This window comes from Macaca thibetana, chromosome 17 (genome assembly GCF_024542745.1).
Source record: "Macaca thibetana thibetana isolate TM-01 chromosome 17, ASM2454274v1, whole genome shotgun sequence".
NCBI lineage: Eukaryota > Metazoa > Chordata > Mammalia > Primates > Cercopithecidae > Macaca > Macaca thibetana.
Window position 1 is genome coordinate 8,065,110 of NC_065594.1, and position 24,791 is coordinate 8,089,900.

Sequence of the window (24,791 nt, forward strand, 5' to 3'; positions counted from 1 at the left end):
CAGGAGTTCAAGACCAGCCTGGGTAACAAAGTGAGACCCTGTCTCTACAAATAGATAATAATAATAATAAATTAGCTGGGCATGAAGTCCGCTGGTTACACGGGAGGCTGAAGTGGGAGGATCACTTGAGCTCAGGAGTTCAAGGTTACAGTGAGCTGTGATTATTCCACTGCTCTCCAGCCTGGGTGACAGAGCAAGACCCTGTCTAAAAAAAAAAAAAAAAAAAAGTGAAAACAAACATGTCAGGTAAAAGGGCAACTACTTGTATAATCTTAGTGAGTTTTCAATTTAAACATTTTCCAATTAGAAACCGGATTAATTTTAGGACTTTCATATGTATTACATTTGGAAGACTTCTTAAAAAATGACATAGGCCGGGCACGGTGACTCATGGCTGTAATCCCAGCACTTCAGGAGGCAGAGGCAAGTAGATCACAAGGTCAGGAGTTCGAGATCAGCCTGACCAACATGGTGAAACCGTGTCTCTACTGAAAATACAAAAATTAGCCGGGCATGGTGGTGTGCGCGTGTAATCCTAGCTACTCAGGGGGCTGAGGAAGGAGAATCGCTTGAACCCAGGAGGTGGAGGTTGCAGTGAGCTGAGATTGTGCCACTGCACTCCAGTCTGGGCGACAGAGCAAGACTCTGCCTCAAAAAACAAATGAACAAACAAAAAAGCAATAAAAACTAACTACCTGTATCCAAGTCATTCTATCAGTCTCTGCTTTGGTAGGGAATCTACACTACGATACTTGCTGATCATATATATATATTTTTTTAATTCAAAAGAACATTCTACTCTTCCTTTCTCAGTTTTTTTTTTTTTTTTTTTAATTTAATTTGGCTGGGCACGGTGGTTCATGCCTGTAATCCCAGTACTTTTTGAGACTGAGGCGGGTGGATCACTTGAGGTCAGGAGTTCGAGACCAGCCTTGCCAACATGGTGAAAACCCACCTCGACTAAAAATACAAAAATTAGCCAGGCATGGTGGCAGGCACCTGTAATCCCAGCTACTCAGGAGGCAGAAGAAGGAGAATAACTTGAACCTGGGAGGTGGAGGTTGTGGCGAGCTGAGATTGCACCACTGTGCTCCAGCCTGGGCGACAGTGAAACTCCGTCTCAAAAAAAATTAATTTTATTTTAGATTCAGGGGGTACATGTGCTTGTTTGTTACATGAGCATACTGGAGATTGGGCTTCTAGTGGACCCATTACCCAAACAGTGAACACTGTACCCCATAGGTAATTTTTCAGCTCTTGCCTTCTGCCCATCCTCCCCTCTTTTGGTGTCCCCAGTGTCTATTATTTCCATCCTTGTGTCCATGTTTACTCATTGTTTAGCTCCCACTTATAAGTGAGAATATGTGGTACTTGGTTTTCTGTTTCTGAACTACTTCACTTAGGATAATGGCCTCCAGCTCCATCCCATGTCACTGCAAAGGACATGATTTCATTTTTTTATGGCTGCATAGTATTCCATGATGTATTAATATATGGACCACATCTTCTTTATCCAGTCAACTGTTGATTGACACTCCGGTTGGCTCCATGATTTTGCCATTGTTCTTTTCACAGTTTCTAAACACAGCATAATCAAATGTTAAAATAAGACTTATCTCGGAATGCTACTAGGTGGGCCAACAGATGACTATGCCAGTTTGGGACCTCTGAAAAGCGGATGTCAAGATAGGATTAGATGTGCCAAAATATTTTAAAGACAACGCCTGTTCAGGATAGTGCAGGAGGGAGGAGTAGCCTGGCATGCAGGTGAGGAGAGCCTTCTGACAGGTCTCAGTGCAATACAGGTCTGACACTTGTGAATAGAGAGAGGGAAAGGAAGAAGATTGGGTTGGAAGAGCTCCAGACTGCAGCACGTTCTGAGAAAGGCCTGGTAGGGTGGGAGGAATTCCAGAGCAAAGGCCGCCGGCTAGAAGCAGAAAGGGCGTAGCTCCAGTGCTCTCACCATGCTCAGTTGTGAGCCGGAAACAGCTGGCGAATGTGTGACCTTGGTGTGAGCTCTGTGGTGGATCCAAATGTGTGACAGCTGCAGGCTGTCAGTTGCTCAAGCTTGCAAGATCTCAGGGGATCACCTCCATGCCACCACACAGACAGGTATCCCTACACATAAATCCACATAAATGGAGGTACTGGACCATCTTTGTAGGCTTTGCTAAAAGTTAGGGTTCCACCACCTTCAGACCAAATTGAAGGAAAGGAGGGAGCAATCAAGGGAAAAGGTTGGTGATGAGAATGACATGGTGCTGACAGGGAGAAGAAGGAGGACCCACCCACTTCATGCAAAGAAAGGCATGCTTCCAGAATCTGGCATGTGTCACCTGGAGTGTGGGGACATGCAGGAACCCAGAGATAGCTGCCTGAGAAGCTTCAAGGAAAGAGGCTGGTCAGAGCTGCTTGTGACCAGAGAATAAGACAGTACTGCAGTGACAGCGGCCTGAACTTCTATAGCGTGATGGGCCAAATGCCAGTTGGTGTCCGTTGGTCAGCATGCATATGGTGGAAGGTAGCTGGGACTGACTGCCAGGACATGTTGCCCTGCAGAGGGCCTGCGTGAGGCAGACCACCAGTGAAGCTGAGGCTGAAACAGCTGCAGGGTCAGAACCCCACCCTGCTCAACTTGAGAAACCAGTTTTTTTTTTTTTTTTTGAAACCGGGTCTCGCTCTGTTGCCAGGCTGGAGTGCAGTGGAGCGATTCGGTGCACTGCAGCCTCCGCCTCCTGGGTTCAAGCGATTCTCCTGCCTCAGCCTCCCGAGTAGCTGGGCCTACAGGCATGTGGCACCATGGCCAGCTAAATTTTTTGTATTTTTCATAGAGACAGGGTTTCACCACGTTGGCCAGGATGGTCTTGATCTCGACCTCGTGATTCATCCGCCTCGGCCTCCCAAAGTGCTGGGATTACAGACATGAGCCACCACACCCTACTTCTTTCTTTGACAGAGGCTTGCTCTGTCACCCAGGCTAGGCTTGCTCTGTCGCCCAGTTGGAGTACAGTGGCATGATCTCGGCTCATTGCAACTTCTGCCTCCCGAGTTCAAGTGATTCTCCTGAGTAGCTGGAATTACAGGTGCACGCCACCACACCCAGCTAATTTTTGTATTTTTAGTAGAGACAGGGTTTCACCATGTTGGCCAGGCTGGTCTCGAACTCCTGACCTCAAGTAATCCACCTGACTCAGCCCCGCAAAGTGCTGGGATTGCAGGCATGAGCCAACGTGCCTAGTGTGGAACCAGTCTTCACAGAGCTAGCTGGGGAGGACACAAGCAGGAATCAAAGGTCGTGTTCCTCCTCCTTGCAGGCTTCTGAGCTTGGGTCAGGTTGGGGTCTGGTGGGTGGTGGGAGGCGAGTGGGGAAGGCTTGAATGGATTGTGATTAAAGTTTTGATTTGGATTGGACTAGACTTTTTTAAAATTTTATTTATTTATTTATTTATTTATTTATTTATGATGGAGACTCACTCTGTCTTCCAGGCTGGAGTCCAGTGGCGCCATCTCGGCTCACTGCAAGCTCCGCCTCCTGGGTTCACGCCATTCTCCTGCCTCAGCCTCCCTAGTAGCTGGGACTACAGGCGCCCGCCACCACGCCCGGCTAATTTTTTGTATTTTTAGTAGAGACGGGGTTTCACCGTGTTAGCCAGGATGATCTCGATCTCTTGACCTCGTGATCCGCCTGCCTCGACCTCCCAAAGTGCTGGGATTACAGGCGTGAGCCACTGCGCCTGGCCTGGACTTTTTAATAACAGCAAATCTGACTGTTTATGAACACCTGAAAGTGACAGGAAAAGCTATGAAATTTGTCCTAGATTCTTCCAGGGGAAAAGGAAGAGCTGATGGAATAATTTTAAAAGATAGTGGTCTGAAAAAAAAGTGCCATTTCGTGATTTCTCTTCACCAAGTAGTCCAGTTGGTTAAAAAAAAAATTAACTGGCATAAAGTATTGCTTAACACAGTGATTTGGAAAGACATCCCCTAAAAACACAAAAAAAGCCAACCTAAATAGTGCAAAGACCAGCAACATCGTTTCATCTTTATAATGGTAAATCTTTATTCCATTGCTGGTTGAATCAGAGTCTGCAAAAGTCCTCTAGTTTCGCTTGCCTTTTCAAACCTTCCAGGTGCACCGCATAGGGGAGCCTGAGCATTTCAGGTAGGACTGGAAAAAGGTCTTTGAGAAATCATTAATTCATCTATTTACCATAAGAGCAGTCAAGTCTCGCTGGAACCCCTCGGACAGTGGGGAGGCACATTTGGTGCTCATTAAACACAGAAATAAGCTTTCTTCTAGAAAGAAATGCCTGCCTTTTGCTCAAATCTTTTCAGAGACTGGCTTTGGGCTCCTGTGAATCAGGCACCCTAGCGTCCTCCAAAGTTCTTCCCGATGCTGAACCCCAATGCCTCTTGCTGCGCCTAATTCGAAGCGGCTCCCTCTTCTGTTCTAAGCAGAAAACAGCGGAACCCATTCCCGGAGGCCTGCCCTGGAGCCGCCAACCCAGTCTTACTCCTTCTTTCTCCTGGGGTCTCCCGACGCTCGGGCACCGCGGTGACCAGCGGAGCAACCGCCTGCGCCGCGCCCGCCTCCTGTGGAGGCCGAGGGTGAGGATGGGGCTGGGGCTGGGGCTGGGGCTGCTGGGGCTGGAGCTGGAGCTGGAGCTGGGGCTGGAGCTGGAGCTGGGGCTGGAGCTGGGGCGGGCAGGCGCGCGCGCAGGAGCCGGCGCAGGGGCGGTCGGCAGAGGGCGCTGCGACTCCCGGCTGAGGGGCTGCGACGCGGGGCGCAGAGTGCGGGCCGGGAGGAGGCGCCCGGGTCTCGGCGAGTGCGTCTCCAGGCGGCCAGGAGGGGGTGCGCGTATCAGCTGCCCCGCGCCGCCTACCGCTCGGGCCCGCTCGCCGCCTGGCCGCTGTCAGCGCGGACGGCACCTCGCGGGCGAGGCGCGCGCGGCGCGCTGCGAAGGTTGGGCTGGGCGGCCGCCAGCCCCGCGGCTTCTCTTTGTCCAGGCGAGGCGGCCAGAGGACCAGCCGCGGCCGCGGTTGAGCCGGGAGCGCCTGGGCGTCGCGCGGGCGGCTCCAGTCCCCGGCTGCGCCCCGGCGCTCGAGCGGGGGCGGCGGCCTGGGCGGTGCCTGCACCGAGGTGAGTGCGGGGGCGCGGAGTGGGGCGCAGCCGCGGCGCGGGCGTGGGCGGGCAGAGGTGATAGCGAGCGCCGGCTGCTCCAGGTGCGGGGGCGCCCCTCGCGCTCCACCTGCGCCGCCGCCGCCGCCGGCTCTCAGGGTAAGTTTATCTTCTCCCTTCTGCTGAAACCCTTGACCGCTTAGCGGAGTACAGACCTGTCGGTAAATAGAAAACTCGAGCTGGAGAGGAGGAGGAAGCGGCGTGGCGGAACCTGGCCCGGGATGAGCGTCTCGGTGAGGGCAGTGGTGGCCTCTCGGACATTACATCTTTCTTGGCTCTTTTCTACCCAGGTGAGCGAATCCTCTGCTGCGCTGTCCGGCGGGGTCGGCTGGCTCTGTTGCCCGCCCTCTGGACCCGCCGGAGACAGGTGCGCGGAGTTGGGGAGCGCGCAGCCGGGCTCGGGGCAGCGCCGGGCTGGTTCGGCCTCTCGTCTCCGGAGCGCTGATGCTTCCTGCCCACATCACCTGCTCTGGTTGAGGGACTGCAGCTCTTTTGGCACCTTCGCGTGCTGCCAGGTTCAACACCCCCTGCTTTAGAGGCGTTGGTAGGTTAGTTAAAGCGAGTTCTTCCCTACCCACCCCCAGCTTTGGATAATTTGGTCTGAGTCTTCGTCTTAATTTAGTATGAGTGTGTTATTTCCTTCAAGCTTTATAATGGCAAAGCAGTGAAGCGGCTTTCTACATCCATTTTTTTTTTTTTTCATTCTGAGCCTGTGCACAGAAGGAATTACAGGCACACAAGTGATGTTACTACCATTCTATTTTAAATACAAACACGGAAAGAAGTACTCTTGGCAGGATACCAAAGGCGCCTGTACTCTCTGTTATATAAGTGCTTAAAAAAATATTTGCTCATTGGTAAAGTTATGTGTGATTACCAGAGCACCTAAGAAGAGAGTGTCATGCTGTAAGTTTACTTGGAGATAAGCAGTGGTTTTAGCTTGAGGTACCCTTTTAAGATAATATAGGACCCTATATTAAAAAAAGTCGTTAGGTAAAATTGTAAAGCATTGAAAAAATTGGTTTTGTAAAGTCTATTATGAATTGGTGAGAATTCTTTGACTACTTATTGGTAAAAAGATCCTACGTGTATCCTTTCTAGTTTTCAAACTATTGAATGATTTTATTTTTATCTCTGATGGAAATGTGGTAATAATGAGTTGCCAGTTATTCAAGATGTGTCTCGCTTTCCCTTGGCTTTCCACAGGCCCCAAAACCAGTACTCACATTTATGGCTATATTTTTCAGGTAAAAATACAAAAGTAGAAAACATCAGATATACTGATGGCTGGGAAGACCCCTTGTCCCCCCTCCACCCAGTATTCTGTTTTAATTGGTTTGGGGTGATGCCTTGATACCTATAATGTTAAAAAGCTTTCCTGGTGATTCTAACGTGTAGCAAGGGGTGAGACCCATTGTGGAGCATTGTTTTGTCACTTTGTAGCCTATGGTGTTGCTGCATTGGTTTAAGGTAAGTCAAAAATACGTTGTTAGAAACATGGGAAGAAAAAAATGGTATTGGAAAGGGGACACATCAAAGAATTACAGCATATAGACTTTCGTATTTTGTCTAAATGCTCTTTCTTTATTCTTTTTCCTGCAAAGAGTAGTTGGTGTTTATCAGGGACCCATAATTCCGTGTAGAATACTTTTGGGCATCTTAAGTGATATATATTTCATTTGCGGAAGTACCAATGAAAGTTGAGTAGTAGTGTCAGGGTTCCTTTATGTTTACACGGTAAAGTAAGTCATAGGAAAGATTATTTTCCGTATCAAATTAAAAACTTACTGTATTACTGTAAACTAGTAAATTAAGTGCAAAAAGCTTTTATTGTTTTTAAGGTCAGAAAGAAACTTGGCCTCTGAGGCAATGTTTTCTGTCTACCTTATGTAATCCCAAATATCCAAATCTAGAAGCAGATCTTATGGATGGTTTATGAAGGCTTATGTAAGAACTCTGACTGTGCTTTTGGTACTCCGTTAAACTCCCTGTTTTGGCTATTACATAATTGACACGGAACTAGACTGTTAAAGCCAAAATCCGGGAGGATGCCCAAACCCACCCCGGCATACACACTTTTATAATGAATTGCTGTTGGCAAATTAGAGGGAACAGCAGGGATGGTGGTTTGTGAACGAGAGGTAAGAATAGCGTCTGGGGGATTGATGTAATAGAAGACTGTTATGCTTAGCGATTTTCTGGAGATTTGAATGCTGTGGCAGAAACCTCTCTAGTCCTTTCTATCTCCAGCAGCGGCAGATCGACTGGGGAGCTAAGGAACCTAAGCCTCAGGTCCCTCCCTCACACAGGCTTCTTCGGAGCCCTCTGGGAGGGGCACTGGCAGTGTGTTCATGTGGTCATCCCTGAGTTTCTATTTGCACTTTTGGTTTTTTTTTTTTTTTTTTTTTTTAAATAGGGAGAGTACTCTTTCTACCTTCCCACCCCCAATTATATAAACCCAAGGTTCCACAGACCCTGCATCTATCCCAGGCTCCAGCTTATCTTTGAATATTAACTTACAAAATTGCCTATTCTTAGTTTAATTTTTGTCATCTGAAAAGATAAAAAAAGAATCTGTACAATATCATAGTTGTCTTGCTGAGAAAATGCAAACTGCTATAACCTAGGGCTGTGTGGAGCCTCTGAAATCAGGCACTTACCTGGAGAACCAGCTCCTTGCCTGGTAATCTCACACACATGGGACTGTTTTGGATCAGTGTGTGAGCTGGAGGTGGAGAAGAGTGGAAATGGGGTGGGGAAGGGAGGAAAGTGGGTTAAAAAAGCTCTTCCTCCTCTCAGAGGCAGGATGCCAGGCGGAAAGGAAAGAAAAAACCCTACTGAAAGATGCTTCATTAATAAAATGTTAATAGGAACAGATAGCATCAGCTCCATAGGAGATCCTTCTGTAAGCTTGTTAGGATTGGTCTCTAATATGAATTTTCGACAGTGAGCAAACAAATTCATTCCTGGAAAATATCCTACAGGAAACAAATGCATGTTTGGAAGGACTAGATGAATATCAGCTTGTTCCCATTAGCAGTTTTTATGAGCAAGTGGGAGGCTTATAATATCCACCACACACATGTTTGAAACGAGTTGTTGAAAAGAGTCAAGGAGTTTCCCCTTTTCTCTGAAATGATTTGTACTTCCTGTGTGAATGTGGATGCCTTTAGATCTTATCATCTTGACCCTTCTCACCAACCCATATACCTCGTCTATCAATTATCCATCCATCAGTCATCTATCTACCATCCACCCACCCATCCACAGAGACTCTCCTTTTGACCAAACTTTAGCCAGGCTCACCTGAGCCCTCTTCTCAACTGGGCCTCAACCTTGGCCTGTAAGAACTGCAGCTTTCAACACAAACAATTTTGTCTGTGCTCCCACCCTCTGAGGGATCTGAAAACACTGTCACATGGTGTATTAGCCTGTTCTCACCCTGCTGATAAAGACATACCCGAAACTGGGTAATTTATAAAGGAAAGAGGTTTAATTGACTCGTAGTTCAGCGTGGCTGGGGAGGCCTCAGGAAACTTACAATCATCGTGGAAGGGGAAGCAAACACATCCTTCTTCACATGGCAGCAGGAGAGAATAATGAGCAAAAGGGGGAAAACACCTTATAAAACCATCAGATCTCATGAGAACTTACTATCACGAGAACAGCACGAGGGTAATCGCCCCCATGATTCAATTACCTCCTACCTAGTCCCTCTTATGACATATGGGGATTATGGGAATTATAATTCATGATGACATTTGTGTGGGGACACAGCCAAGCCTTATAACATGGCATCTAGCAGCCTAAGGCCATGTTCCTGGGATGACCCAGCCTCACTTGCATTCCTGCCTACAAAAGCTCAAGGCTGCCCCAAAGTATTTGTCTTTTGTTCTAGCCTACACAAATGATAATAGGCCCCTGACTTTCATTTTGTTAGATCGTTTATGAAAAACTTACAATTGTAATTCTTTCTGTGTGCCTTTGAGGTGTATGTGTATCTCCTACCACCTGGAGTGTCTTCCTCAGTGTCTGAGCCATTCCTTTGACATGTAATCATCAGGGAGGATAGGGCTCTGTCCTCTAGTCTCTGTAGGTGGGTAGGAGCCTAACTTTGACAAGTGACATTTAGCAGTCACAGATGGCCTAGTCTCATTGGCAAACCCCCTGGTCTGCTTGCTGTAATGTTCTATGTCCTTGACCCTGCTTGAGCCCACACACATTCTCATTTTTCTTCGCTAGTTCCTCATTCTCTCTTTAAAACACCCAGTCACCTCTACCTGAATCGGAGTTGAGCTCAGCTCCATACTGAAGTCTCTTTCACTGTGGTAGTATGGAGTAAAATCTGTCTTGACTGCCTTTAACCAGTGTCCAGATTTTTTTTTTTCCCCACACCAGCTAACAAAAAAGTTTGAGTGTCTCCATAGGCCAGGCACTGTTCTACATGTTAGGTATAGAGCAGCAAACAAAACAGACAAAAACTGTACCCTTGAGGAACTTACAGTACAATGGAATGAATCAGATGAGGTTAAGTACTTAATATATCAGGTACGGATAGTGCTATGGAGAAAGTAAATCAGAGATGGGGGAGCAGGCGTGGGAGATGGGGAATTGCTCTTTCAAGTAGTGTGGTCAGGGGACGCCTCACTGAGAGGAGATGGTGAGCAGAGCCCTGAAGGAGATGGAAGAGTGAGCCGCCTGACCAGAGTGCAGCTGGCATTGGTGGGGAGCACAGGGAGGCAGCTGCAGGCCGCAGTGGGGGATCTCATGCTCATGGCCAGCTTTTCCTCATGACAGCAGCCCTATCCCCCGCTCCAGCCACCCGAGTCTGCCCACGAACACTGGTGGTGTTCTTGGGGCCTTAATAGTGTGGTGGCTTGGAACTGAGGGCCTCCTAGGGCATCGGGATGCAGCCTAGACCATACGTGAATACGAGTAGGGAGGGCGAGTGTATGTTTTCAGTGATGGCTCCCACTGGCTTGTCATAGGAAAGGGGCTGGGGGCCAGCTCATTCCAGCCTGGACTCCCTGCAGTCACCCTGGGAACAAATGGAACTATGATGTATAAAAGTTGTGGACAGTGGGAACCACACTGCTCTTGCTTGAGGAATGCCTTAATACCAAGAACCTAGAACAACTTGCTGAGTGGAGCTGAGCCGGAGAGAATCCCCAGCTTAAAGGCAACTGGGGTTGGTTAGGGTTCGAGGAGGGGGAGATTACTCAGACGTTGACTGAGGCTCCTGCATGCCCAGATGGCTGCCCTACATCTGCTAATCAGAACACCACAGACACACACACGTGGACCTGGCAACAGGCTATCATGAATTTCTTAGTGGAGAAGGTGAAGAAGCCATTGGGGAGCTGCAGCCAGGGCCTGTCTGCTGGTTTTTAGTTACAGCCTTCCTGTACTCATGGGGACAGGGGTATGGAACCGGGATGGGATAGCTGTTTCATTTTTTAAGCTGTTAGCTTGTAACAATTTTAAACTCAACAACCAAAACAGAAATCTCTCATATAGAGTTTCCTTGGATTGTTTGCTGGTGGTTAGGGAGCATCACAGCAGCTTGAGTGGACGTGTGCAGCTGGCATTGGGGAGGTGGCATTTATAGGAGTCTGGCGTTCCTGACTGTCTTCTCTGTGCCTGTCATGACTTCTTGCGGTCTCTTACTTTGCAAGCGTCTCTCACAAAAGTGCCCTATTGTATTTGGAAAATGGGGGACTTAAGGTCATTCCTGGGTATTTGATATTCTTCTTTAGCTTTTGTAAATGGGCCTTCTTCTAATTGGTTGTATATATTCTATATGTTGGTTGAATTACATATAACCAATAATTGATATATAGAAAGCTATTCTAAAATGTAATGTAACCAAGCATTTTTCAAACTCTTATTAATTATAACCTTGTTTTGTGGTTATTTTCCTTGGATTTTCTAGATAGATGGTCATATCATCTGCTAAATAAGTACATAAATCAATAAATTTAAAATAAATTATTTTAATTTAATTTAAAATAAATGGTTAGATGAACAAATAGTTAAAATAAAAAATGATTACTTTGGTCTCGTTATTTCTATTTTTTATCAGTTAGACTAGATAGAAGGAGAAGAGACTGTTTATCCGTTGAGAGATTTTAAAAAAAAGATTAGTGTATTTCAGCCAAATGTACTTCCCTTGTCCCAGAGAGGATAGGCTATATGATCTCTGAGGTCCTCTCCTTGTTAGTCTTTTTACTGTGTTTACTGTAGACCCATTGTACCAGTATATTCAGTACCCATAGAAAAACAAAACAGTGTCTTCCCACAGTCACTATAGGTAAGTCAGCAGTGTATGTGATTAGGGCCAAACGAGTGTTGATGACTGCCTGATACTGACTTTAGAAAGTTTGACTCACCTTGCAGAAATGAAAAGCCAACATTGTGCGTTAGCATCTATGAAGACTGTAATGAGGCAAATACATTTGTCCAGAAACAGGCGGATATTGATACAGTGATTTTAAGTGCTTTCCCCAGAAGTACCATAGAGAAAGCAAGAAATATAGAGCCGTGGATTACAATAAATGATAATAAAACAGCAGAAACAAATAATGCACGCTTAATAGGGAAGTTTATTTTCCACACTTCATCAGATTGCTACTGCAAAGTACTAGTCTAAAAACTTAATATGAACACCGTCTCTGTAAATATGGGAGAAGTAATCTTAAATCATCCAGAATTAATTATCTTTGTACTAAGCTGTTTAACATTACTCATTGAAAATAGCTTCTCAAGACAGGCAGTATTTTTCTGCACACAAATAATTGTGTTCTCAGGTTGGAAATGTTGCCACACATTAAACCAGACACATTTTTTGCTTCTAATTCTTATATTACTATCAGTTTATTTCAGGGGAAGTTAATTTGAGAATTGAAATCATGTAGCAGAATGATTTTGGTTGAAATTGATGTTTCTAAGCCTGATGCATTTTCTATTAGTGTTATCATTGGAAGTTTGTACAGTGAACATGCCAAACATTACATTTAGTTTTCTGAAAACTCTAGCAAGTATTCTTTTTTTTTTTTTCAATCCACATTATATTACTTTAACTGACAGGTAGTAATTAGTTTTATATTGGGTGAGCTAATTTGCCACTACTAGCAGATTTTGAAGTTATTTTGGTATAAATACATTGTCCTCTACCCCCAAACTTTATACTGAAAATTCTCTGCTAAATTTTAGGATTTTAATTTTGATAATGGCCCAAAATATTGGAATAAAATATAAATGTGAGTTAGCATTAATATCTCAGTTTAGGGAATAGCAAAGCAGGAACGTGGCCTGCAACCACATTTCTCCAGGGTCAGCACTAGAGAGAGGCTAGGTGAGCCCTTGCCTCAGGCACAAAATTTAAGGGACACCAAGATAGTCAGTAATACAAATAAAAATTTTATGCAGTTTAGAAAATCAAGATTAATGCAAAAAATCTATAATGAACAAAATATCAAAATTTTAAAGGAAGACAGGATCAGTATTACTGATTTTTCCTTTTGTGTCAGGCTCCAGTTTGGTTGGGAACAGCACTGTTACTGATTCTATCTGTAATTAAAGTTTTAGTATTTCGTTCATCATGGATTTTTTTTCCATTAATTTTGATTTCTTAAAAATATTGCATTAATATATTACTTATCTCGGAAGCATATCTGAATTATTGGAGTAAAGACATTCTGAAAAGCCTCTCCTGCACAACAACAATGAAAGCACTGGCAAAAATACCAAAATAAACTGTTTTAGAATGGTGGAAATTAATCAAGGGTTTATAACAATCTGAGGAATATTTATTCAAGAAAAAGATCTGAATCTCAGTAAGAACAGTGAACTTTGTGATTTTTAAACTTACTTTATTCCCATTCTTTCCTCTGCAGCTCCATTGTAGCCCTCAAAACTTATAGCCTAAGCTAGGCGCAGTGGCTCACACCTGTAATCCTAGCACTTTGGGAGGCCGAGGCGGGCAGATCACCTGAGGTCAGGAGTTTGAGACCAGCCTGGCCAATGTGGTGAAACCCCATCTCTACTAAAAGTACAAAAAAAAAAAAAATTAGCTGGCATGGTGATGTGTGCATGTAATCCCAGCTACTTGGGAGGCTGAGGCAGGAGAATCACTTGAACCTGGGAGGTGGAGGTTGCAGTGAGCTGAGATGGCACTACTGCACTCCAGCCTGGGTGACAGAGCAGGACTCCGTCTAAAAAAAAAACAAACAAACCAAAAACAACAACTAATAGCCTAGAAGCCACTGAAAGGGACAAAACAGGTTTAGAGCCCTCCAAGATCCCAGTCTCAGAAAATTGTCACTATATGATTGCTCTAGAAGCTTGCTAAAAATCTCCATTCTCAGAGCTTGTTTTGCAGAGCCCTAGGGCATTTGTGGAAAACAATCAGCAGTAATTGTTTAATCTCTCAGCTGCCTGAGGCAGTGACACCAGTTGGGGTTAACCAAAAAACTTAAAAGGAAAAATTGGGAAAGGAGATATCTATGGGGGCTTTAAAAAAAAAAAAAAAAAAAGGAGATATGTATGGGGGCTTTAAAAACCTCTGATGTAGTCTTTGGAATCCAGAAGGCCCATGTCTGTATGTCCAAGAAATACTTAAGAAGGCCTTAATCTGTCATCTCAGACTAACAATGAGGCTTTGCATAAGTAAAGTAGGAAGAGAAGACTAAGAGTTGTAAACTACCTCCTGGAGTGTTGAAAGCATGTACCCCACCCCCCAACACACACAATCCCTCAGCAAGGGCTGTGATATGTATTGGTTCAAGACAGAAATCTCTCTCCCATCATTAGCTGACCACTGAAGCTAGACTTCAGCAGCTGAACATGGTAAAGAAAGTAGACTTTACGTAATTTGGGAAATAGCAATAGAAACAATAATAGCAACAAATATAACAACAAATCTTTATGCAGTGTGGAATCTTATTTCTAGAGTTGCCATATTTTTTTAAATCCAGTTTTCAACATAAAATTTCCACACACACACAAGCAGTAGCATATGGGCCATAACAGGAAAAACAAAAGTATCCCTGAGAAAGTCCAGATACTGGACTTATTAGACAAACATTTTAAATTTGCTATTATGAATGTGTTCAAAGAGCTAAAGGAAACCTTGTCTGAAGAATTAAAGTAGGAAAATGGTGTCTCATCAAATAGAGAATATCAGTAAAGAGGGGGAAATTATTAAAAAAGGAATAAAATAGAAATGAAATTGAAAAGTACAGTGATTGAAATGAAAAAAATTTATTAGAGATGCTCATCGGCAGTTTTGAATTAGCAGAAGAAAGAATCAGCAAACTTGAAAATAAATCAATTGAAATTATATACTATGAGGAACAGAAAGTCAAAAGAATGCAGAGAAATGAACAGAACATCAGATTTGTGGGATACCATTATGAATACTAACATATATGTAATTGAAATCTCAAAAGGAGAGGAATGAGAGAAAGGGGACAGAAAGACTACTTGATGAAATAATGGACAAAAACTCAAGCAGCAAGAGAGAAGTGAGTAATCATGTACAGAGGATCTTCAATAAGATTAGCAGCTGACTTCTCATCAGAAACTGGAGGCTAGAAGATAGTGGAATGATGTATTCAAAATGCTGAAAGACAAAAAATTGTCAATCAAGAATTCTATGCCCAGCAAAACTATTATTCAAAAAAGAATGAAAGATTAAGATGTCTCAGAAAAACAAAAGCAGAGAATTTGTCACTAGCAGACTGCCCCTACAAGAAATATTAAAGGTAATCTTTCAGTTTGTAACTAAAGGACACAAGTCAGTAACACAAATCCACAGGAAGAAATAAAGAGTAGCAGTAAAGGTAATTGTATAGGTAAATATAAAAGAGTACAAACCACTAAGAAAATAACTAAAAAATGTATAGTAAAAGAAACAGAATGAAAATGAGACACTGAAAAATGTGTATTTAACATTGAAGAGGGCAGTAATGGAGGAACAAAAAGACGTCAGACATAACAGACAACAAATAGCAAAATGGCAGACGTAAAATCCTGCCATTTTTAGTTTTTACTTTAAATGTAAATGGACTAAACAGTCTAGTCAAAAGGCATGGATTGGCAGAATTAATAAACATGAAATAAACATGACTCAACTATATGCCATTCACCAGACTCACTTTATACATGAAGACACAAATACTGTGAAAGTAAAAGAATAGAATAAGATATAACATGAACATAGTAATAAAAGGAGAGCTGGAATGGCTATACGGATATGAAGTGAAATAAATTGTAAGTTGAAAATTATTACAGAAGACAAGGTCATTACCTGTTGTTGAAGGGATCAGTTTCTCAGGAAGTCAATTTGAACATACATGTATTTAACAATAGATCCCCTAAATATGTGAAGCAGAAACAGAATTGGAAGAAGAAATAGAAAATTCAACAATAATATTTGGAGATTTCAGTACACATTTTCTTTCTTTCTTTTTTTTTTTTTTGAGACAGAGTCTCGCTCTGTTGCCCAGGCTGGAGTGCAGTGGTGCCATCTTGGCTCACTGCAACCTCCGCCTCCTGAGTTCAAGTGATTTTCCTGCCTCAGCCTCCCAAGTAGCTGAGACTACAGGTTCATGCCACCATGCCTGGCTATTTTTTTAAATATATTTTTTAGTAGAGACAGGCTTTCACTATGTTGGCCAGGCTTGTCTCAAACTCCTGAACTCAGGTGATCTGCCTGCCTCCACCTCCCCAAGTGCTAGGATTACAGGTGTGAGCCACTGTGCCCGGCCTCAATACCTCATTTTCAATAATGGGTTGAAACTGAGAAGATCTTATTTTTTGCTGAAGATCAGCAAGGAAATAAAAGGCTTGAGCAACTTTATAAGCCAACTGGAATTAACAAACACCTAAAGAACACTTCACCCAATGGTAGCAGAATACACATTGTCTTAAATGTCTCTAGAAAATTCTTTAAAATAGACTATGTCACAGAACAAGTTTTAATGAATTTAAAAGGGCCAAAATAATACAGAATATGTTCTCTGACCACAATGGAATGATATTAGAAATCAAGAATAGAAGGAAATTTCAGAAATACAGAAAATGTGGAAATTAACACACTACTAGTGGGTTACAGAAGAAATCGGAAGGCAAGTTAGAAAATAGTTTAGGAAGAATGAAAACAAAAACATAACAATAAAACTTCTAAAATGCAACTAAATCAATAGTTAGAGGGATTTTATCTATTAATAACTATATTAACAAAAGAAGAAAGATCTCAAACCAACAACCTAAATTTTCACCTTAATAATGTAAAGAAAGAGCAAACTAAGTAAACTAAATATATATATGTAATATGACATAATATATTAAAATTGTATATATTTAAAATATATTTATAGATTTATAAATAATAAACTGAATATAAACTAAATATAGTAAGGACTAGAACAGAAGTAAATGAAATAGAGAATAGAAAAACAATAGAAAAAAATCAATAAAAACAAGTTGTCTTTTGAAAAGATCAAAAAATTGACAAATCTTTAATAGAAAAAGAGAGAAGACTCAGTTATTAAAATCAAAATAAAAGAAGGAGAATCACTACCATTTTAGAGAAATTAAGAGCATTGTGAATACATTTATTTCAACAAATTATATAAACTGAATGAAATGGGTAAATTCCCAGGAAGACATATACTACCAAACTGACTCAAGAAGAAGGGGCAGATCTGAAGTGACCTATAACGAGAAAGGAGATTGAATTAGTAATCAAACATTTTTCCATGAAGAAAAGCGCAGACTGGGATGGCTTCACTGGTAAATTCTACCAAATGGTTCAAGAATTAACAACAGTTTTGCATAATGTTTTTCGAGAAGATAGACAAGTAGGGAACATTCTTGGCTCATTCTTTGAGGCCAGTAGTACTTTGACACAAAAGCCAAAGACATCACGAGAAAAATATCAGCTGTTATTCTGTATGAATATAGATACAAAAATCTGCGAGGAAATACTACCAAACAAATCAGCAGTGTATAAAAAGGATTGTATACCATGACTAAGTGGGATTTATTTGAGGAGGGCAATGCTGGTTTAACATCTGAAAATCAATCAATTTAATATACCATATTAATATAATAAAGTACAAAAACCTCATAATCATTTGAATAGAAACAGAAAAAAAAAAGCCACTTGACAAATTCAAACAGCACTTCATGATAAAAATACAAAACTAGGAATGGAAGGGAAATTCTTCAACCTAATGAAGGGAATCTGTGAAAAACCCACAGCTAACATTGTACTTATGAAAGACTGTTTTCCTTTTAAAATAAGGAACAGGCAAGGATGTTTACTGTTTTCACATTTATTCAGCATAATACTGAACGTTCTAGCCAAGGCAGTGAGGCAAGGAAAAGAAAGAAGAATCATCCGGATTGGAAAGGAAGAAGTAAAATTATCTCTTTGCAGATGATGTGATCTTGTATGTAGAAAATCCTGAGGACTCTATACACAGACTGTGAGAACTAAAAAACAAGTTCAGTAAGGTGGCCATATACAGGATTAATAAAAATCAGTTGTATTTCTATGCACTTACAATTGACAATATGAAGATGAAAATTTCCGTTTGTAGTAGTATCAAAAACAATAAGATATTTAGGAACAAATTTAACAAAAGACATTCAGGACTTGTATATTAAAAACTGCAAAACATTGTTAAAAGAAATTAAAGGTAACGTACATAAATGAAAAGACATCCTGTGTTCATGGACTGGAAGACTTACTAAGGTGACAATGCTTCCCAAATTGATCTGCAGATTTAATGTAATCTCTATCAAAAACAGAGGTCTTTTCCTTCCAATAAATTGAAAAGCTAATCCTCAAATTGATATGGAAATGCAAAGGACCTAGAATAGTCAATGTAATCCTGAAAAAGCAGAACAAAGTTGAAGGAATCACATGTCCCAATTTCAAAACTATTTTAATATAAAACTAAGGTAATAAAGACAGCGTGATGCAGGCAAATTATATCCTTATAGATCAGTGGTATAAAACTGATCCATAAGGCCGAGAAGCAAACCCTTGCATTTTTATGAATTGGTTTTCAAAAAGGTGACAAGATAATTCAATTCAAGAAAGGATGATCTTTTTAATAAATAGTGCTGGAATAACTAGTTGCCTATGTGTAAAAGAATGAAGTTGGATCCTGCTTCATACCATATACAAAATTAACTCAAAATGGATTATTGACTTAAATGTAAAATATAAAACAGTAAGTCTCAGGAATAAAAGTAAGAGTGAACCTTCATGATCTTGGATTAGGCAATATTTTCTTATATGTAACACCAAAAGCAGGAGTGATGAATATATAGGTTAGTCTTCATAAAAATTATAAAATTGTTTCCTTCAGAGGATATCATCAAGAAAAAGACAACCCAAAGAATGAGATTAAATTTTTGCAAATTACACATCTAATAAGGATCTTCTATCCAGAATATATACAAATGATTTCACTCAACAGTATAACTTTTGGGGGATGATAAAGACAAATAACCCAATTAAAAATTCAACAAAGGATTTGAATTGACATTTCTCCAAAGAAGATACACAGGTGGCCAATAAGCATATGGAAAGGCAGTCCACATTAGTCATTAGGGAAATGCAAATTAAAACCACGATAATATATCACTACACATCTACTAAGATGGCTAAAATTAAAAAGACAAAATTAAGTGTTGGTGAAGATGTGGAAATGTTGGAGCCCTGATACCTGCTGGTGGGACTGTGAAATGGTACAGCCGTTTTGGGAAACAGTTGATAGTTACTCAGATTATAGGCATAGAGTAACAACATGACCCAGAAACTCTATTCCTAAGTGTATACTCAAGAGAATTGAAAACTTACATCCATATAAAAACTGGCACATGAATGTGTACATAGTAGCCTTAAACTGGAAGCAATCCAAATGTCCATTAACTGATTAATAGATAAATAAGATGTGGTGTATTCATACAATAGAATATTATTCAGCCATAAAAAGCAATGAAGTACCGATTTCTGGTACAATATGGCCGAACTTTGAAAGCATTTTATTAATTGAAAGAAGCCAGACACAAAATACCACATGTTATATGATTCTGTTTATGTGAAGTGTTCAGAATAGGCAAATTCAAGTGACAGAATAGATTATTGGTTGTCAGGGGCTGGGCTAAGGAGGGCTGTGGAGTATCTGATAATGGTATGAGTTTCTTTGGGGGGTGATGAAAATGTTCTGGAATTTGATAGTGGCGATGCTTGCATGACCTTGTGAATATGATAAAAACCATTGAATTGCACCTTTTAAGATGATGAATTTTATGGTATCTGGGCTACATTATCAGTAAAGCCGTTATTTAATAAATTGTTTATCTTCATTTCTGAGAGTTTTAGTTCTCTCCAAGGCAGGTGCTCTGCCTTGTCCTGGTCCTGCTCAGATTTCAGTAAAATATCTAGATTGGAAGATAAGAAACCTGAGGAGTTACATGTGAAGTGCCAGCAGCTATAGTAGAGTAGAAGCTTAGTGGCTCAGTGGAACTCTGAAAGCAATATTCTCTGAGCTTTAGGTGTCGGGACAAACTCTGTGTGCTTAGCAGGGCCATGTTGTTCAGCACTGCAATACAGTCTTTGATGCTCTGGCTCTATGTCATTCAGAAAGGTTAAATTATGCTGAGCATCATGTTAATGGATTTATTAATAAGGAAGAGTTAAGGCATACTTTATAGGGTATATTTCTGTTCAATAGAAATATAACGTGAGCTGTATATGTAATTTTCTGTTTTTTAGTACCTGCATTTAAAAATCAAAAAGAAATGTGGAATTAATTTTAATATGTCTTATCTAACCTGAAATATTTAAAATATCATTTTTCATGTGGAAATATTTTACATTTTTTCATGTTGAATCCTCAAAATAATGTATTTCATACTTAGAGCACATCTCAGTTTAGGCTAGCCACATTTCAAGTGTTCATTGGCCACCCCTTGCTGAGTGGCTACTGTCTTGACAATGTTAAGAGTGATTTTCATGAAAGTAGATGCAGAGCTTTCAGAGACGCAGCATGGTATACTGGTTTTGAGTTGGATCCAGATTCAGATTCTGGCTTTGGCTCTAGCGCTGCATTTATTTATTCTTAAAATATTTACTGACATCTGTTCTCAAAAATCATAGTCTGTTTCTACATAGGGTCAGGCATATGAATACTGGAGAGAAGTATCATCTTTTATTGTGCTAATTATTGCAAGACCCAAGGAAGGCAGTGGTCATTTCTAGCTAGGAAAGAGTTGATGGTGTTCAGGAAGGGCTTTGCAAAGAGGAGAGGTCTGAGCTCCATCTTGGAAGAGGAGGTAGATGAGACCAGAGGCGTTCTAGGAGGAGGCAGGAGCAAGGGCAGTGAGGAGGCTTGCAACAGCACTGCCCAGGCGATTGCTTATAGCTTGGTTCACATGGAGCAGGAATGGTTGGTTGAAAGGGTGGTGTGGCTGAGCTGGAGTTGAGGGCCATGTTATTCCAGGGCACCTGCAAGAGGCTTTAGAATGCATTCCTTTTTTCTTTTTTCTTTTTTTTTTTTTTAATCTGAGTTCAAGATTTATTATCAAGCTACATTAATCAGGACAGTGTGGTATTTATGCTAAGTTGTTAAGTTATACAAATAGATTAATGGAATTGACTATGAACTGGAATTAGATCCATACATATACAGTCAATTTATATACAATGCATTTCATATTAGACAGTGAACACCCATAGAAGAGCTTCAAGAAGTAAGTGATGAGGTGGGATTTGATCTTTCTTGCGTTGTTACCTTGGGCAAGTTATTGAGCTTTCAGATCTGCTCCCTTAGTCTCCTGTTCTGCAACATTGGGTTATTGAAATCTACTCAGGCTGTTGCTATGAAGATTAAGTGAACTAGTATATGAAGCATACCTGATGGTCCAGCTCAGACTCCTGTTGAATCGAGAGACTGCTTCTCTGGTAGTGTCCATCTGTTGCCCTAGCTCCTGTTCTTCAATGTAGTTGTGCTGCAGCAGTACCCAGGGAAAGCTTTCAAGAATATAAATCGTTGGAGCACAACAATCAGCCTCAGGGTGGTGTCCAGGAATCTATGTTTAACAAATCTATGTTTAACAAATTCTCTCCATGGTTATTATGCAGCCACCTGTTTTGGGTTTGCATACCAATGTGTAGAGTTCACGTCCTCAACTCTCGTCTAGGACTCTGGGCCATTCGGTAACATCAGCTCTTTCTGCCTCTTATATCAGCTTCCATGTACTGTTTCCTGGCCAATGGTCTTGTAGACCCTAGTCTGATCACAGTGGTAATTACCAGTGGCCTCAGGCTACTCTGTTTCATGTTGCCCAGTTGGTTCTTAGGTTGCTCTTCATAGATTGGCCTCATTGAAATGGTACCTGACATCTTCTACACATGTATGTATCTACTTCACAGACCTTAGCCAGTACTCCTTAATTTTGTTCACACTCTTATTTAATTTCCGTGTTAACATAAGGTCACTTTCTAACTCCATTCCACAACCTGAAGTATAATTCCAACTGGTCTATTAATTCAGAGCTGTTCTATTTGCAGCTCTTTATCTATGACCGTACCTATAATAATAATAATGACAATTTTCTTTTCTTTTTTTTTCTGTTACAATTAGTACTATCACTGCCATCATTGATACGTTTACCTTCAACCCTGTAGTGATCCACGGTAGATCCAAATATCTCTGTTTAAAGGGGAAAGTCGCTATTGGAACAACACAGAGTGCCTCTGAATGTCAGATTTACTTTGCTTGCATTTAATTTCATGGTCTTACGTGTTTTTAAGATTCTGATTGGACGTGAACAAAATGACAGGTTTCATCTAGCATATCAACTTTGACTTTGTCACCACCGTTCTGTGACCATGTCACAGAATGCTGATTTTAATCCTCCATTTTATCCTCACATAATTAATCTGAAAAATAGGGAATGAGAAATGGGTGGTACTAAAAAGAGATTAAAAAGTTTATTTGGCAGCTGGCTGCTCTTTCATGCAAAAACAAAACAATTTATAGTAGGCTGCTGGTTTAATGGGTCTCCTGGTGGGAGGGAAAATTATTTAAACCCTTTTCTATTCCTTCTTAGAAGAAAACGTCCTTTGGGAACTTGTGAATTTTCTACCTGGGGTACCCAAATGGCCTTGATTGCACTAGTTTTTACTCCCATTAGCGTTGTGCATGCTTTGAGTTTACGTTATTGTGGGGTGGTTGTGATGCTGTTGTGCTGGTGGTGGTAGTTGTGGGTAGGTCCTAAAATAGATGGGTTACTACATTTATTACAAGACAGAAGTAAATGTTCACTTCATTGCCCCATGGACTTGGGCTTGGACCTGTGTGGGGTGCTGCTCCCTGGCCACGCCTGTCCTGAGCTAGTGGGCAGCTCTTCTGCACGCTTCCCTCTGCATCTTATTCCTGCATCCGTCTGCCCCCTGCATCTTGTCCCTCGCTTGCTCTTGCCTGCTTTCCCTTTCACCTGCCCCTGTTGGAGATCAGCATGCTCCGTCTCACCTTTTTGTCTTCCAGCCCTCAGCTTTTCTTTCTGTCACATCTATGCTCTTGGAAAAGAGTCTTATGTTGCAAGGGGGAAGTCGAGGGGGTTAGAAGTAAACGGGGGACTGGGTGGGAAGAAATAATTGAAAAGATACACATAAGCCCTTCCAAATGCTGGAGGTCATTCCTTTCCTTTCTTGTGTTTTAGATACCATTGATGGTAAATTAGAATGGAATCAGTTACTCATACCCAGACCATTGATGTTACTCAGAAAAATGATGTATGTTGAGCAACAGGTAGTTTAGAAAATGTAGTTGTTTCATAATCACCGGGGTTTTCAATCCTGTTTATTTTTTTTTGTTTGTAAAATTATGAAATTGCCATGTGTATAGGTAAAAAATGGTTGAATAATCAGCAATTTTGTATAAGTCAACCTACTAATAGCAGCCATTCTGTGGTATATATGCCAGTAACATTTGGGAGGAAAATTTGTCTCTTTTCTACCACTAGTAACTAGTCTTCCTGTTGGACAATTTGGAGAAGAGAGTTATTTGCTGATTTTTTGAATTAAAGTTTTCTTAACGATTTAATTAATATTAATGTTAATATTGTGTGTAGGATTCATAGTTCCTCTGTTTTTTTATTGCTTCTGAATTAGAAGAAAATAAGCATGACAGTATAAATTTGGTGCATAATATGAAAATTAAGATCTATAAAATGGACATGATTGTTCATATATCAGAGGTATTCTTCCCTTGACAAAAGCTCTGTCTTAAGTCCTTAAGATACTTCATTTATATGGTGTATTTAAGAATCAGTTTGCAGATCATTAACTACTTGAGGGATTAATATAGACAGAAAATTGAAGTCATGTAATCCACTGAGGATTAATCTGAAAATAAGATTAAGTATCTCTAAAATCCTACACTCAGCTAATGGAAAAAATGGTGAGTTGATGAAGCAACTCCAATTATGAAGAGTCTGTGGTATAATTATTGCATAGATTCAGGGACTTCTGAACTAAGTTTATGTTTTGGTGAGAAGACCTATTATAATGAAATTACTGTTTATGCCTTCCTGAATCTTTCTCCTTCTAAATTTTCCTATATCTTTTTCTTTTTAAGGTTTCCACAGCTGGATTGTTTACTAGGGCCCATTGTCACCAATGGCAGTAAAACTCATTTTCTGGCGAGCAGGGTGAGTTCATGTGGATTTCTACCTGATTTATTATTCCATTCGATTTGGGCCTGTGATTGTCTCTCAAATATTGTTTACTTCCTGATACTCAAGGTAAATAGCTGGTGGTAGTTTTTTTTATTTTTATTTTTTAAATAAGTGATATTATTAATGAAACAAGTCAATGAAAATAAATTATATGAAAGCTTAAATTTTTTTTTTTAAAGCTGTGAGGAATCTAGTTACATATTGACTGAGTTCAAGTAACGTGTTAGTGATTTTAAATTTGTAGGGTGTGTTTAGAGTTGACACCTCTTAATAGCAATTGATCTTCTGTAACAAAGGGTCATGTTAGCATGTGTTTAGTAATATTAATGGACAGACATAGGACATGAGCTTTAAGTAGGGGATGTGCTTGATAACTGAAGTTACTGAGGGAAGAAGACCAGATTGGGAGGAAAAAAGTGAATGCAGTGCAAACAGTCCATTAAACTAAGAGCAGAAGCTTTAGTGAACAGCCAAGACCACAGAAAGCTTAAAACGTTTGAGGGAAGCTTTTCTGAAGGCTGCTGCTAGCCCATATGGTGCTTTGTGCAAATTAGACCAAAGCACCCCTCTGTAAGACATTTCACTTCCATCTGATGGGAAATTATTCAGCTATACTGATTTTTAGTACAAGACATTTTATTGCCATGTGCTAGAAAATTGTAATATAAATAATCAAATTACCCATCTTTAAATCATCAAAGTGTTAATAAAAATACGAACAGCTTTTAAACGAGTAGAGAGATGCTTGCGATGAGACTGATGCCTCCTTAAACATGGTGCTCTTCCACAGTGCGCAACCTGAGCAACTGGCAGGTTGGCTCTGCCTTGTTGGGATTCAACTCATGAT

General features: G+C 41.0%; 1 protein-coding gene across 3 annotated transcripts in view; it reads left to right on the forward strand.

Annotated features, from left to right (window-relative positions):
* The first annotated feature begins 5,192 nt into the window (after positions 1 to 5,192).
* MTUS2 (microtubule associated scaffold protein 2) overlaps positions 5,193 to 24,791 on the forward strand; it is a 625,283-nt gene continuing 605,684 nt past the window's right edge. For all 3 annotated transcript variants that reach the window (XM_050766814.1, XM_050766813.1, XM_050766816.1), the window contains exons 1-2: positions 5,193 to 5,469; positions 23,845 to 23,917. The gene's annotated coding sequence lies outside the window, so the exon portion shown is untranslated. The remainder of the gene's footprint in view (positions 5,470 to 23,844; positions 23,918 to 24,791) is intronic.